At 47.5% G+C, this 13,964-nt stretch overlaps 1 pseudogene; it reads left to right on the top strand.

Moving 5' to 3' along the window:
• The first annotated feature begins 5,796 nt into the window (after positions 1 to 5,796).
• LOC111745200 lies at positions 5,797 to 5,915 on the top strand (annotated as a pseudogene).
• The last annotated feature ends 8,049 nt before the right edge of the window (positions 5,916 to 13,964 follow it).

Raw genomic sequence — 13,964 nt, 5'->3', positions numbered from 1 at the left:
GGGGATTTATGGTGACATTTTGTCTCAGCCTCTCCTACCTGCTTTGATGTGAGCTTTTTCTTGTTTACCCGATGTGTAGGAGCCACTCGGCTAGTCTTAGGGTTGTTGTTTTTTTTTTTCAAAGGACATTATTCTATATGTAGCTGTAGATTCTCTGTGTCCGTGAAATAAGGTGAGTTCAGGATCTTCCTACATCATCATCTTGAACCAGAACTTCAACGAAAGGACTTCGACTTGAGCATGGACCTTCAAAATGAGCATTGGTTCAAATCACAGCTCTACCACTAAAGAGCCGAGTGACCTTGGGCTAGTTACTCAAATTCTCTGATTCTCAGTGTCCTCATCGGCTCAATAGGGAAAACGACCTAACAGAGTTATTGTAAAAGTTAAATGAAATTAACAAGCACTTGGCCCATCTCCCCAAAAATGATGGTGTATATTTTTCATTGTCATCTGGGGTCTCTGTCCTAGTTTTTTTTTTTTTTTTAATTATTCTAACAGCTTTCCTGAGATAAAATTCACATGTCATATAATTTCCCCATTTAAAGTATATAATTCAATGGTTTTTACTACGTTTATCCTCATCAGTTTTAGAACTGTCTCACCACTGCTCCCCCCTCAAAAAAAGCCTGTACTCATTAGTTGTCACTTGCTACCCCTCTGCTGATCTCCTTCCCCTCCCAGCCCTAGGCGACCACCTATCTACTTTCTGTCTCTATGGATCTGCCTATTCTGGACATTTCTTATAAATGGAATCATACAAAATAGGAATCGCACAAAATAGAAATCATACAAAGTCTTTAGTGACTGGCTTCTTTCACTTAGTATAGTGTTTTCAAGGTTCATCCATGATATGGCTGATGTCAGTACTTCATTTCTTTTTTTTTGCCAAATAGTATTCCATTGTACGGAGAGACCACATTTAATATATCCTTTCATCAGTAGAAACATTAAGTTGTTTCTGCCTTTTGGCTTTTATGACAAACGCTGCTATGAACATTTGTGTGTGGACGTCTTTTCATATTTCTTGGGTATATACCTAGGAGTGGAATTGCTGCGTCATATGGTTACTCTATTTTCGATCATTTGAAAAACTGCCAGACCGTTTTCCAAAGTAGCTGCACCATTTTGTATTCCCACCAGCAATTTTCGAAGGTTCTCATTTCTCCACATCCTTACCAACACCTGTTATTGTCTGTTTGATTATAGCCATCCTAGCGGGTGTGTAAAGGTATCTTATTGTAGTTTTGATTTGCATTTCTTAGAGGGCTAATATCTCCATCTTTTTCAATAAAATTGCTTTATGTCCAAGGACAGATAAATCCTGAGACACCTCAGTCTCAAAATGGAAACACTAACTGGTCCCAAAGAAAGAAAAGAATCTTATATGGAAAAAGGTGTCCATGACTCACTCATATTTCTTAAAGTGGTCCTTCCATAAGTAAATTAACTATTTCCCAGTTTAGGGGCATTGGGGGAGTTTCTAGTCTTCTACTATCTCTAATAATTATAAAGACTGGTGGGTGTCATATGGAAAATGCCCATGATAACTGAACAAAAGCAGGATAAAAAGTAGTTTAGTCACCTAAGCTGGAAAAAAAAATGTTTTTAATCCATCCAACTGTTTTTTAAGCACCAGCCTGGTGCCAAGCCTACTGCTAGCTTACTCTGGACAGAGTCTGGAGAGTAATAATAAAATGAAAGTATTATTCGTGTTGAGGATGGTGGGGTTCGGAGTGATAGATATCACACCCATTCCCAACTCCGTTTTTCAAATTCTCTCGATATATCTAAAAATGACAGGAGAAACTCTTTTTGAGCCAGGGCCTCAAAGTATTTCATGGAATCTCCATGCAACCCCTGGGAGGTAATAATAATAATAGTAGTAGTAGTAGTAGTAGTAGTAGTAGTAGTAGTAGTAGTATGGACTTGCTGTGTGTCTGGCACTCTTCCACCTGTTAGGTACCATTATTGTCCCCAGTTTCCATTGAAGAAACTGATGCTAGGCAAGGAGATGCCCTTTCTCTTTGGCAGTCTGTCTGTCCACATTACCCACACACATGCAGAGCTGCACACACGCTCAGATCCACATCTGCACCCTAGGACACACACGGGATCGCACATGCCACAGCCAGACACACATGTACATTCATGTACAGGACCGCTCGTATCCATACACATGTGCATGTGCGTGTGTGTTCGCGTGGGCTACTGGCACATATGTACCCATGTGCGCACAGGCCCTACACTTTTGGATATACAGCTAAGAGTGGGAAAAGGGGTGCAGATAAAGGGAGGGGCCAAAGTCCAACCCTGAACCCTCAAAACACCATTTGTTACTGGCAGGTGTACAGGACTGGGTGGGGCATTTAGGTGGCTATAGGCTCAAAGGGCATAAAAACCCAGGGCCACCCACTAACTTCCAAACAGGGCTACCAAAGTTACAGGGCCACCACAGTTACAGGGCCTCATCTGCCAGGTAAACCCCCAGCTGGAGGGCCTGAACTGCCAGGTAAACCCCCAGCCAGAGGGCCTCTGCATCCCACTGGATAACCTTGGACAAATCGCACGACCTCTCTGAACCTTGATTCTTTATTTGTAAACTTTGAACAAATCATTCTTGATCACTAAATGCATATCTATTGAGGACCTACTATGTGCTGGGCACGATTCTAGGCATGGAGAATACGGCAGTGAGTAAGCCAGATGGTCCCTGCCTGTATGGAGCCCAGAGTCAGAGGAAGGATAAAGTAAAGTATCTGGTACATAGTAGGCATCCAATCAATGTTCCGCCCTTTCTTCCTTTTCTACAATTGTAATGTCAATGCATCCGTATTACAGAGAGTTTGGAGAATGGGGTGGGGTGGGGCTGAAGTAGGGGAAATCTATCACCCAGAATCCCGCCACCACTAACGAAACTACTAGCTTCATTTCTGCCAATCTCATAAGCCAGCACAGGGCTTGGCTCATGATAAGGCACTCAACAACACATTTTGATTAATCATTATATTTGTGATCAGCAGGATACAGCTGATGGCACTGTAGCGTGTTTGCTTCATGGGAAGCGACATAAGCGATCACGGCCATCCCTCTGCACACAGAGGCTTTTTCTTTCTTTGAGAGCAGGAATATTTCCATTTTATGGAGAAGGAAACTGAGGCTCAGAGAGGTCAAGTCACTTGCCCAAGATCACACAGACAGAAATGAGAAGAGATGGCTGCAGAAGTCAGAACTCTTTTACTCACACTCTTTCAGGCTGTGGGATGCAGCAGGGGATGGACAGAGGGGCTCTGAGCATGACGAACTGGTTGACTTTGTATCCACTGGAGCATGAGGTTTGAGGAGCCCTGTGGGCCAGATGCAGCCTGTCCCCAACACTGACAGCCCAGGTCTAGGAACACAGGAAAACTACCAGGGTCTTGGCTGACCTCGGGGGTCTCTCTGAGACTGGAAACCCCTCACCCCTACCTACTCCAGGGAGCTTGGGAGAACTGCTTCTCCAGGGTGCAGAGCACTGGACATCAAGTTTGTGATTTCTGCTGCCCTCTAGTGGGCAAAAAGAGAAAAACCTCTCGTTCCTTGGAGCTGGGAGCTGAGAGCTGGGAGCTAGAGTTGAAGTCAGCCACTCCCGCTGTTAATGACAGTGGCCACTCAACGAGCACTTCCATGTGCAGCCACTTTTATACTTAATCTAATGCAATTTCTGCAATAACTCTCTCAATGTACGAATCATTGCTACCACTTGATATAAATAATCTGAGAGCCTTGGGAAAATGACTTTCCATGGCAGAGCTGGGAGTCAAGCCTTTGGAGCTCAGAGGAGGAAGTGAGCTGCCTGCACTGGAAGACAGCCCTGTGTGGCGGGGCACAAAGGTGGACTTTCCCTGAGGTCAGCGAAGCTGTAGGATGCCTCACTTGCACATCCTCCCCCAAGAATTTTGAAAGGACTCTACAATGCAATCACATGGTCACATGTTTTATAAAATTTGCAAAGTTAACACATTCTAGTAGTGACTGGTTAAGACCGCTGACTCTTTCTACTCCAGTGTCTAGAATAATGCCTTCATAGAGTGGGTGATAAAAATGTATAAATAAAGTATGTGTTCAATAAATTCTGTTAAATGAATAAGCAGATGATAGAAGAATGAATGAAGTAGCATTTAGTTCGATCTTGAAGGAAGGGCAGGGTTTTAATGAGTGCTTCTCAGGCAGTCTAGGAGTGTCCTCCACAGACCAACTGAATTTAGGCATGGGTGGTCTTGAGTGCCAGAGTGAGGAATTTGGACTTATTTGGCAGGCAGTGGGGAGCCACGAGAGGGTCTAGAGCAGAGGAAGGATTTGAGTGTAACTGTTGATTAAGCAAGAATGTCAGATAGGAGGACAAGGCCCTGTAGCGGGGTGTGGGGGGAGGCAGACCGGTTTAGATGACACACCGCCCTCACCCAGCACCACCAGCCACTGCTCGGGTGATGCAGTCATAGGTGTATTGTCCATTGGGGTGCTCTTTGGAGAGAAATGTCTCCAGATAGCCCCTGCCGGGGTGTCCTCAGGTCTCTGGGAGGGAGAGTCCAGGCTAGGAGTGTCCTGATGCCTCGGTGTGTATTCAGCCTGGATCTGCTCAACACCCTGTGTGTGTCCAGCCCAATGTGGGGGACAGGCTGGGGCCCTGCCCAATTTAGGCAGGGAGGTCATATGGTATGAGAGTCCCACGCACTGCAGCATGTCCCAGCCCCTGGCTATGAAGTGAGGTGGCCATTCCACAAGAGGAAACTGAAGCTGGCCGGACAGTGGTGGACTCGTGAAAATCCAGCTGCACCGCTGCCTCCTTTACTAGGCCCCAGGGCATGCTGCTCTCATCCCTCTGAGTCCCCCCCGACCCCCCCAAAAAAGACAAAGAAAATCTCAGCTCCTATTTATTTAGCACTCGTTTTGTGCCCCGTCCCCTGCTAAGCATCTTTATGTCCCAACACCCGATTATTCCTCCAGCCACCCTGTGAATGGGAGAAATAGCTAATATTTCTTTTGTACAGATGAGGGGTTGGAGAGCCCAGAGAGGTGGAGTCGCCTATCCAAGGTCACACAGCAGTAAATGGTAGAAATGAGATCAAATCTAGACTCCAGAGAAAGCACCTCCCTTGGTCCCCAGCTGCTCTGCCTCCTCTCCTGGTCCAAGTTAAGGCAGAGAAACTCAGCTTTGCCAGCAGAGGGTGATATGCCCTCAAAGGTAAGCCCTGCTTCCCAGAACTCTGCCCAACAGAGTTGCTTCTGAAATCTTTAACCTTGAGCACCCACTTAATCCCAGGTTCTGATGGGGCCTGGGGAGCATGGAGAGGTGTGTGGAGAAATATAAAAGACAACTTTCAAACGAGGTGAGCCAGTGGTTCACAGAAAAGCCAATGCAATGGCTTTTAACATATAAAAAGAGCTCAGTCCTAATAAGAGAAAGCTATTTAACATTACTGTTACATCCACAATGAGCAGGCAAGCATTTTTTTAATCTATGAAATTGGCAGTTACGCAGTTGAAAGTATAGAGAAACACATCCCCATACATTCCTGGTGGGATTAGAACTTCGTTTAACACCTACAGAAGGCAATCTGGTAATATCAAAATTAAAAATACAGAGGCATCCAGTAGAAATGCCTAATACATTAATCAAAAGACTTGTACTAGACCTGCTCTATTTAATATGGGAGCCACGAGCTCTGTGTGGCTACTGAGCACTTAGTCTAAATTGAGATGTGCTGTAGTATAAAATTTTCATGGGATTTTGCTCATATAAAAAAAATTAAATATGTCTACGGCCATGCCGCCCTGAACGCACCTGATCCCCTCTGATCTCGGAAGCTAAGCAGGGTCTGGCCTGGTTAGTACTTGGATGGGAGACCACCTAGGAAGATTGGGAGCTGTAGGCAGAAAAAAAAGTAAAATAACTCCTTAATATGTTTTATATTGATGATGTGATGAAATGATAATATTTTTGATAGGTTGGGTTAAATAATTTTTAAAGTTAATTTCACCTGTTTCCTTCTATTTTTAAAAATGTGTCTGCTAGACAATTTTAAATTATACATGATTTGCATTTGTGGCTCGTAGTTTTTTGATTGTGCTAGAATACACATAACATTTATCATTTTTAACTGTCCAGCTCAGTGGCATGAAGCATGTTTATAATTGTGCAACCAGCACCACAATCCATCTCCAGAACTGTTTTTTATCATCCCAAACAGACACTCTGTACCTGTTAAATGATAACCCCCCACTTCCTCCTCCTAGGCCTTGGTAACCTGCCTTCTACTTCCTGTCTCGTTACACTCAGTGTACCAAACAGGCCTCGCTTCCCTTGCAAGGAAGGCTGGGAAACGTAGACTTACTGTGTGTCCAGGATGAAGAGGAACCGGGTTGCCAGTCTCTGCCACGCTTGCCCAGTCCCCTGCTGATGCCCATTTAAGCGTGCACCTACTGTACGCTCAGCCTTGGGGGCAGAGACTCCAATTCTCCAGCTGTGCGACCACTCTCTTCCATTCTCGGGACTTCTATTTTCTCATCTGTAAAATGGGGATATAACAATAATCATCTCTTCTTATTGAGATGGTGGTGATGAAAGCATTCTCCAATTTATGAAAGCCTCAGACTTTGCAAAGAAGTGGGGGACACTGTCCCTGCCCTCTAAAGCATTAAGTAACTAAAGGAAACAAGAGTTTGAGACATGCCCCCAGACTTTGGGAGGTGGTGGGGTCTGTGCCCACAGGGGAGGTGGGAGCGATCAGAGGGGCTGCTTCAGGAGAGGACCCGTGGTCGAGCCTTGACAGAGGATGGGCAGTCAGAACAGACCCAGGAGCTTGGGCATGGCATGGCGGGGAGGAGACAAAGCACTTGGAAAAGTGTGGAGGTCGGCACACACATGGTATATGGAAGGGTCCCATACCCGAGTATTTAAAGCAGACGTTCCCAAAGGGAGGGATGTTGGCTGGGCTGGGAGCTGACGCACACTTACATGCTTGTTCCTTGGCAAGATGGGTTTGAAAAAGAAAAAAAAAAAAGAAAGAGAGATTAAAAACAGATTATTGGGGAGAAAAGTATTTCAGGCTCGAGACAACTGTCTCTGCAGCCTCTGGCTCCCTTCCCACCCATTCCCCAGCCCTGATGCAAGCCTGGCTGAAAGGAGGTATTCCTCCTGGGACTGCTGGAGCCGAGGGCCTGGCTGGCAGGAGACTGAAGCCTACCCCAGTCCTGCCTGTGTGCCAAACTCCGCACAGGCTTCAATATACCCACAGTCTGACAGAATGCTGTAGGCCACGCTAATGAGTTTCATGCTCCTTGAATTCTCCCCTCAAGACGTATTCTGTTTTTAGCCCCATTTCCCAGATAAGTAAACTGAGGCTCAGAGAGGTTAACCAGCTTGCCCACAGCCACACAGCCAGGTAAGGTTGATTTTACTTGATTCCTTTGCTTTTTCTTGGGCTTGGGTGTAGACAGAGCAAGGAGAGGTTTAGGACAGCGAGGAAAAATGTTCCAGAGGGGACAGGGTTGGTGTGAGAGGCAGTATGATGCAGTGGTTAAGGGTTCGACTCCCGAGTCAGACTTGGGGGTTGTTTGTTACAGCAGTATGACCTATCCTGTATCCTGATTAATGCAGATCATGATAAACTAAGTTATGTGTCCTTAAAAATGTGAGGACTTACCATCTTGCTTTTAGAAGCAGCACTCTAGAAGAATTTTGCCCTGTTTAAATTTTGGTAAAACGCACATAATATAAAATTTGCCATCTTAACATTTTAAAGGGTACAGCTCAGTGGTGTTAAGTGCATTCACACTGTTGTCTACTGTCATTGCCACAAAACGCTTTCATCTTGCTAAACTGAAGCCCCGCCCCCATTAAACAACTCTCCCCGCCCCGCAGTGCCTGGCAACCACCACTCTACTTTCTGTCTCTATGAACCTGACTCCTAGGCACCTCTTATAAGTGGAATCGTACAGTACTTGTCTTTTTGTGCCTGGCTTATTTCACTTAGCATAACGTCCTCAAGGTTTATCCACGTTGTTGCATGTCAGAATTGCCTTCCTTTTTAAGGCAGAATAATATTCCATTGTGTGTATGTGCCACATTTCGCTCATCCATGGGCACTGGGGTTGCTCCCATCTTTTGGCTGCTGTGAATATGCTGCTATGAACACGGACGTGCAAATATCCAGAGCAGCATTTCTAGGCAAAGATGAGGGAGGAGGTCCTGACCAAGAAGCCAGGAGACCAGGTCTCTGGACTTGACTGCGAACTGACTGCAACTTTGGGCATGGCCCTCTCTGCATCTCATCTGAACTTCTCACCCTTCCACTGCCTGCTTCGGTGCAGTGTGCTGAGACCGAGTCATGCCACGGATATGAACGCCCTCGGTGAAGAGAAGCCACGAGGGATTGTTATTGTTATTACTCAGTGGGGTGAGGGCGATGATTTCCCAAAGGCATGAGTCACTAATGGTGAAATTCCAGGCATCAGGAGAGGCAGTTCTGGGCAGCAGAGACCAGATTCCACACAGAGCACTGACCCTGACCCTGAGCCCCCTAGGGAGTCACACCCTTTCTCCTTGGCCACCGGCTGTGGTGAAGAAGGCGTCAGTGAATGTCATAGACAGATGCAGTCCCAATGTTTCACCCAATTGTTAAAGGAGGCTCAGAAAGGGTGATGCACTTGCCCAGGGCCACACAGGCAGAAGGAAGTGGAAGCTGGACTAGAATCTGAAGGTCCAGACGCCCAGCCGTGCACCACACTGCCTCCCACATGATTTCAATCCAAGGGAGAGGGTATGAGAAGTGAGCTCTGGTAGAGCAATTAGAGTCAGGGAGAATCAGGGGACCCGAATGGCCTCAAGGTCAAGTGCAAATTTCCTGTTCCGGTATCTCATGAGGTGACCTAAGAACCTTTCAACTTAGAGCCCTCTCTATACTTTCCAAAACCTTGAAATTATTGGTGATCATAATAATTGCTCCTATTAACCGAGCCCTTTCTACGTCTCAGACTTAGAGCTAAGCAGGTCACATGCCTGGTTACATCCCTCCTATGAGCTAGGAACCTGTGTTAGCCCATTTGAAAGCCCCTAGATCTTAATTCAGTAGCATTTTCAAGGACGCTTGCCCAGTCCCCTGCTGATGCCCATTTAAGCGTGCACCTACTGTACGCTCAGCCTTGGGGGCAGAGACCCCAATTCTCCAGCTGTGCGACCACTCTCTTCCATTCTCGGGACTTCTATTTTCTCATCTGTAAAATGGGGATATAACAATAATCATCTCTTCTTATTGAGATGGTGGTGAGGAAAGCATTCTCCAATTTATGAAAGCCTCAGACTTTGCAAAGAAGTGGGGGACACCGTCCCTGTCCTCTAAAGCATTAAGTAACTAAAGGAAACAAGAGTTTGAGACATGCCCCCAGACTTTGGGAGGTGGTGGGGGCTGTGCCCACAGGGGAGGTGGGAGCGATCAGAGGGGCTGCTTCAGGAGAGGACCCGTGGTCGAGCCTTGACAGAGGATGGGCAGTCAGAACAGACCCAGGAGCTTGGGCATGGCATGGCGGGGAGGAGACAAAGCACTTGGAAAAGTGTGGAGGTCGGCACACACATGGTATATCGAAGGGTCCCATACCCGAGTATTTAAAGCAGACGTTCCCAAAGGGAGGGATGTTGGCTGGGCTGGGAGCTGACGCACACTTACATGCTTGTTCCTTGGCAAGATGGGTTTGAAAAAGAAAAAAAAAAAAAGAAAGAGAGATTAAAAACAGATTATTGGGGAGAAAAGTATTTCAGGCTCGAGACAACTGTCTCTGCAGCCTCTGGCTCCCTTCCCACCCATTCCCCAGCCCTGATGCAAGCCTGGCTGAAAGGAGGTATTCCTCCTGGGACTGCTGGAGCCGAGGGCCTGGCTGGCAGGAGACTGAAGCCTACCCCAGTCCTGCCTGTGTGCCAAACTCCGCACAGGCTTCAATATACCCACAGTCTGACAGAATGCTGTAGGCCACGCTAATGAGTTTCATGCTCCTTGAATTCTCCCCTCAAGACGTATTCTGTTATTAGCCCCATTTCCCAGATAAGTAAACTGAGGCTCAGAGAGGTTAACCAGCTTGCCCACAGCCACACAGCCAGGTAAGGTTGATTTTACTTGATTCCTTTGCTTTTTCTTGGGCTTGGGTGTAGACAGAGCAAGGAGAGGTTTAGGACAGCGAGGAAAAATGTTCCAGAGGGGACAGGGTTGGTGTGAGAGGCAGTATGATGCAGTGGTTAAGGGTTCGACTCCCGAGTCAGACTTGGGGGTTGTTTGTTACAGCAGTATGACCTATCCTGTATCCTGATTAATGCAGATCATGATAAACTAAGTTATGTGTCCTTAAAAATGTGAGGACTTACCATCTTGCTTTTAGAAGCAGCACTCTAGAAGAATTTTGCCCTGTTTAAATTTTGGTAAAACGCACATAATATAAAATTTGCCATCTTAACATTTTAAAGGGTACAGCTCAGTGGTGTTAAGTGCATTCACACTGTTGTCTACTGTCATTGCCACAAAACGCTTTCATCTTGCTAAACTGAAGCCCCGCCCCCATTAAACAACTCTCCCCGCCCCGCAGTGCCTGGCAACCACCACTCTACTTTCTGTCTCTATGAACCTGACTCCTAGGCACCTCTTATAAGTGGAATCGTACAGTACTTGTCTTTTTGTGCCTGGCTTATTTCACTTAGCATAACGTCCTCAAGGTTTATCCACGTTGTTGCATGTCAGAATTGCCTTCCTTTTTAAGGCAGAATAATATTCCATTGTGTGTATGTGCCACATTTCGCTCATCCATGGGCACTGGGGTTGCTCCCATCTTTTGGCTGCTGTGAATATGCTGCTATGAACACGGACGTGCAAATATCCAGAGCAGCATTTCTAGGCAAAGATGAGGGAGGAGGTCCTGACCAAGAAGCCAGGAGACCAGGTCTCTGGACTTGACTGCGAACTGACTGCAACTTTGGGCATGGCCCTCTCTGCATCTCATCTGAACTTCTCACCCTTCCACTGCCTGCTTCGGTGCAGTGTGCTGAGACCGAGTCATGCCACGGATATGAACGCCCTCGGTGAAGAGAAGCCACGAGGGATTGTTATTGTTATTACTCAGTGGGGTGAGGGCGATGATTTCCCAAAGGCATGAGTCACTAATGGTGAAATTCCAGGCATCAGGAGAGGCAGTTCTGGGCAGCAGAGACCAGATTCCACACAGAGCACTGACCCTGACCCTGAGCCCCCTAGGGAGTCACACCCTTTCTCCTTGGCCACCGGCTGTGGTGAAGAAGGCGTCAGTGAATGTCATAGACAGATGCAGTCCCAATGTTTCACCCAATTGTTAAAGGAGGCTCAGAAAGGGTGATGCACTTGCCCAGGGCCACACAGGCAGAAGGAAGTGGAAGCTGGACTAGAATCTGAAGGTCCAGACGCTCAGCCGTGTACCACACTGCCTCCCACATGATTTCAATCCAAGGGAGAGGGTATGAGAAGTGAGCTCTGGTAGAGCAATTAGAGTCAGGGAGAATCAGGGGACCCGAATGGCCTCAAGGTCAAGTGCAAATTTCCTGTTCCGGTATCTCATGAGGTGACCTAAGAACCTTTCAACTTAGAGCCCTCTCTATACTTTCCAAAACCTTGAAATTATTGGTGATCATAATAATTGCTCCTATTAACCGAGCCCTTTCTATGTCTCAGGCTTAGAGCTAAGCAGGTCACATGCCTGGTTACATCCCTCCGATGAGCTAGGAACCTGCGTTAGCCCATTTGAAAGCCCCTAGATCTTAATTCAGTGGCATTTTCAAGGTCACGAAATGAGAGGAGGCCAGAGCTGGATTTGAACCCGGGGCTGGGTGCCTGTGGAATCTGTCTACTAAAGCACAATGACCTGTGGCTTCAACTGAATTCTGTGACAATTCTGAGGTAGAGACGGGGAACTGCTTGCGCCCATCTGCGTGGGCGGATGGTGGCAACCCAGCAGGAGGAGGAGTCAGGGCTCGGACCCACCCTGCCAAGGGGGGCGTCTGTCCAGTACATCTGCCATCTGCTCCGAGGAAGAGAAAGCTCTCGCAGGAGTGCACAGGCCCCTGCCAAACCCAGAGATGTGGGACGGGGAGGAGGTGGAGACAAAATCTAAATGTCTCCCTCCACCGCGACAGTGAGGCGGCCAGCACTTAAAGAGCACTATTTCATTTCGCCTGCACCCGTGTTGAAGGCATTAATTTTCCTCTCCCATTTTGCAGGTGAAAACACCAGGTTCAGGGAGGTGAGCTCACCTGTCCAGCTGACCAGGCTAGGAAGTTGTGGAATGGAGATGCTACAGTCTGGTCTCTTCTCAATCATGCGGATTCCCATCCCAAGGAGAGGAGAGAGAAGCAGCCTGAACAAACTTGCACAGTCCAGCAGACGCCAACGCCCTAGGCTCCTGAGATTCCATGTGCTAAGGGTCCCAGACACACGGAACCCCAAATTCCTCAAGTGGAGCCACCCTATGCTGTGATTCAAGAGTCGCCCGATACTCTGCCATTCATGGGATAAAACATGGGGTGTGGTCCAGAGGGCTGAGCCAACAGAGGCCCTGCAGTGCCCAAAGGGGCTGGTGACCCCACTGACAGCAGGTCTGATTGGTCAAATTTGGCTATTTATACAAGCCCTTCCCTTCCCTATAGGTGTTCCTCTTAGCCGCAGCATGTGGGGAAGGCAGCTGTCTTCCTAAGCCCCATCCTCTTGTGGCCTTAGATCCAGCTCAGGTCCAGAATCCATTGCTCGCTCCCCTTCCCACTTCATCCTTCTCTCTAGAGCCTGCCTGTGTCCTGGTATAAGGGTGGACAATGTGCTCAAGAAGAAATCTCTCTCCCAGCCCTAGGGCCTAAGCCATTCCAAGTTCTCTAGTCCCCTTGGCTGGTTTTGGGGGATGGACATGTGTACTGGCTGGGTTAAGTCACGCTAGCTACTATAACAAATAACTCCATGGTCCCAGTGACTTTACACCATGAGTATTTGGTTCTTTCTCACATCTCAGTACAAGAAGCCCTGGCAGGAGGGCTCCTCTCCGTGCAACCCCTGAATTAAACAATCTCGGACACCCCCCTCCTCCACCAACTGCCAGATTTGACTACAAAGGTCCTTACTGTTGAAATCAGGCGTATCGGGGTATTCTGTTCCTTGCAGCCTAAAACCTTCTGACGCTCAGTAGTGAATGCTGAAAATGGCTAAGAGGCAAGCCTACTCTGTGCTTGTTTGGAGGGGAGGGGGAGGGGAAGGTACAGCTGTTCAAACACAAAATGAGCTCCTACTATGTACCAGGCCCTTGACATAGTGGCTATGTGGGGCACAATGCCCAGATTCAAATCTTGGCTTCATCACCTCACCAGCCCTGTGAACTTGGGCAGTTGACTTAACCTCTCTGTGCCACAGTTTCTCCATTACTAACATCGGGGTGCTTATAAATAATCTACCTAATAGGTAGAGGATTAAATGTCCAGTTCAGGCGAAGCACATTATCAGTAAACATGAGCTTAAAACTTCCTGTCCAGACCCTGTGGAGTGTGAGTAATATTAACCCCACCCGAGAGAGGGGAAATCTGAGGTTCGAGGAGGTGAAGCCCAAAGACATACGAATAATAAGAGACAGACTGGGTTTGAACCCAGGTCTAGCTGAGCACCTACTATGTGCCAGGCACTGGGTCAGGTGTTTAGATACATTATCCCTTTGGCCTCGCACAGCAGTCCTGCAGGCAGGTATTGTTGTGATTATTATTGCTCCTGTTGAACAGAAGGGGAAACCGTGGCTCAGAGAGATGATAAGACTCGCCTCCAGGCAGGGTCAAGATGTCAGCGTTTGAACCTAGGCCTGAGTCCAAGCCTTTATTCTTTCCACTGTCCATAAGCCTCCGTGATGGCCATCCGCGGACCAGCACGGCGGAGCGTCAGGACTCA

Source organism: Pteropus vampyrus, unplaced genomic scaffold (assembly GCF_000151845.1).
Source record: "Pteropus vampyrus isolate Shadow unplaced genomic scaffold, Pvam_2.0 Scaffold147, whole genome shotgun sequence".
Classification (NCBI taxonomy): Eukaryota; Metazoa; Chordata; class Mammalia; order Chiroptera; family Pteropodidae; genus Pteropus; species Pteropus vampyrus.
This window is presented reverse-complemented; position numbering and strand designations above follow the sequence as displayed.